We start from the raw sequence: 1,385 nt of genomic DNA, 5'->3' as shown, positions 1-1,385 counted from the left end.
CTCACACCGTGAGGATCACAGTATGAGGATCGTGTGATGTCACTGTGATCATCGCATTATCTCACGTGTTGACTGGGATGACACCTTTAAATTGTTGTTTTTAGAGAAGCAAAGCCTTTTTTAATTTATTCTCCTCAGTTTTACTTACAGTAGATTATGCACAGACGTTCATACACGGACGCTCGTGCAGTGACGGCGTAGATTGCCTGGATGAGAGACACAAGACCCAAAACAAAGACAAAATGAAGCAACAGACCCACAAATATTTCTTAAAACAGGATGTATGTCTATGATAAACACAGCTCCTGGCTTTAAACAAATCGAGTTCACTCTCTCACACTCACACACACACACACACACACACACACACACACACACACACACACACACTCACGCACTGGGCACAGAACGAGTTTATCTGGCCATTCAAACATCTGATAGGAGCCATAATAAACAGATGATCAGAAAAAACAGCTTCGCTTTATACCTGAAAATGAGATCAAGGACATTCTTCATGCTTCAGTTTCACTACTAAAACTACTTTTTAGTAGTTTTTAAACTACTGTCATTGACATGAAAAAAAATATTGTTTCATATGATTTTCAACAAACATTTTTTTTAGAAAAATGTATATTTAATGATAATTTCAAATGTAGCTGTCAGGTAAATCGCATTAATATATTGTACTTACACCTAATTATATGTGAGTGTAGCATAGACTGTATAGAAACATGGACATAGTGTCCGCGACGTCACCCGTTGTCAGACTCTGTTCCGTGTTTTGTGGTTGTTTTCCTCATGTGCCTTCCTTTCCCATGTTTAATTTGTCCCAGGTGTTTCCCTTGATTGTTTCATTGCTCCCAGGTGTGTCTCGTCATCCCCTCCTCCTGTGTGTATAAATAGTGTTCCCTGTGTGTGCTCCAGCGTCCGGTATTGTCCATGTCATGTCTCCATGTATTGCGTGAGTGTTCTGTGTTCCTTTGTGTAAATTAAAACCCAGTTGGATTGATGTACTCCTCGTCTCTCTCCGTTCCTTGCTCCTGACTCTGCTCAGCAGTGCACCCGTGACAGAATACCGGACCGATACCGAAAGTAAGCAGCGCACCTTCTCCTCGTTTTTCTTTTTCCCGTTTTTTTAAAGTTTTTTGTTTCCTGGTTCCCCCCCCCCAGCGGCGATGGAAATTGCCGCTCGCGTCGCCGCCCTAGCTCGCCTCGATCTCCCCTTCTACGAGTACGCCAGGGAGTTCTGCAAGCTCGCTGAGGTGACGGCGTTAGGGGACGCCGTCCTCAATCAGCTGTTCTGGCTCGGGGCCAACTACCATCGCCCCGTGGACCTCCCAGACACCACGGGACTAACTTGGAGGGAAGGTGTCTTCCGGTGTCTG

The sequence above is a fragment of the Sinocyclocheilus anshuiensis genome, unplaced genomic scaffold, assembly GCF_001515605.1.
Source record: "Sinocyclocheilus anshuiensis isolate Anshui unplaced genomic scaffold, SAMN03320099.WGS_v1.1 scaffold989, whole genome shotgun sequence".
NCBI lineage: Eukaryota > Metazoa > Chordata > Actinopteri > Cypriniformes > Cyprinidae > Sinocyclocheilus > Sinocyclocheilus anshuiensis.
Note: the sequence above shows the minus strand (reverse complement) of the source record.